The sequence below is a fragment of the Coregonus lavaretus genome (assembly GCF_964263955.1).
Source record: "Coregonus lavaretus genome assembly, contig: HAP1_SCAFFOLD_436, whole genome shotgun sequence".
Lineage (NCBI taxonomy): Eukaryota > Metazoa > Chordata > Actinopteri > Salmoniformes > Salmonidae > Coregonus > Coregonus lavaretus.
Genome location: NW_028161380.1, coordinates 285,979 through 287,339, shown reverse-complemented (window position 1 = coordinate 287,339; position 1,361 = coordinate 285,979).

Sequence of the window (1,361 nt, the reverse complement as noted above, 5' to 3'; positions counted from 1 at the left end):
TCCTCTCTCTCCTCTCTCTTCCTCCCTCCTCTCTCACTTCCTCCCTCCTCTCTCTCTTCCTCCCTCCTCTCTCTCTTCCTCCCTCCTCTCTCTCTTCTCCCCTCACTCCTCTCTCTCTTCCTCCCTCCTCTCTCTCTTCCTCTCTCTCTCTCTCTCTCTCTTCCTCCCTCCTCTCTCTCTCTTCCTCCCTCCTCTCTCTCTTCCTCCCTCCTCTCTCTCTCTTCCTCCCTCTTCTCTCTCTTCCTCCCTCCTCTCTCTCTTCCTCCTGTACAAGTGCAAGGCGGCTCGAGTTCTCCACATTCAGTTACCAATTTATTTATTTATTTTCTTTCTTTACTTTATTAGGTGTATTTGACAGGGACAATGTATATTTATCAACATTTCTGTAAATGTGCAAGATTTAGGTAGCCGGAGGATCATTTTCATTAGTAGTCCCTTGGACATTCTACCTCCACCACCACTACTGAAAGGTAAAAGTGAAGATGTGTAGTCGTTTTCCTTCTGTGTTTCTAGAAGAGATGTCCTGTTGTCCAGTGGTAGCTCCCCCCCGGTGCTTGTCGTTGTTCTGACCTGAGACCCAGCCTGCAGCTTTGTGATCCTCGTCAGTCTGTGTGTCTGTTCTCCCAGAAGAAAGTAGCTGCTGTGTTCTGACTGCTACTCCTGATGTCTGACTCTATGGGGCTGCGTGTGGGACCAGGGCCGGGACCAGTCCAGACCTCTCCGCTGAAGGTGAAGAGAATCCTCAACAGAACCCTGTCTGCATTCTCAGAACCCTGTCTGCATTCTCAGAACCCTGTCTGCATTCTCAGAACCCTGTCTGCATTCTCAGAACCCTGTCTGCATTCTATGCTCCCATCATGTGATATTTTGTATCACGTTTTCGACCACTGAGACTCCGCACACTGCATTCTATGCCATTCTAGAATGCAGTGTGTGGAGTCTATGCCATTCTAGAATGCAGTGTGTGGAGTCTATGCCATTCTAGAATGCAGTGTGTGGAGTCTATGCCATTCTAGAATGCAGTGTGTGGAGTCTATGCCATTCTAGAATGCAGTGTGTGGAGTCTATGCCATTCTAGAATGCAGTGTGTGGAGTCTATGCCATTCTAGAATGCAGTGTGTGGAGTCTATGCCATTCTAGAATGCAGTGTGTGGAGTCTATGCCATTCTAGAATGCAGTGTGTGGAGTCTATGCCATTCTAGAATGCAGTGTGTGGAGTCTATGCCATTCTAGAATGCAGTGTGTGGAGTCTATGCCATTCTAGAATGCAGTGTGTGGAGTCTATGCCATTCTAGAATGCAGTGTGTGGAGTCTATGCCATTCTAGAATGCAGTGTGTGGAGTCTATGCCATTCTAGAATG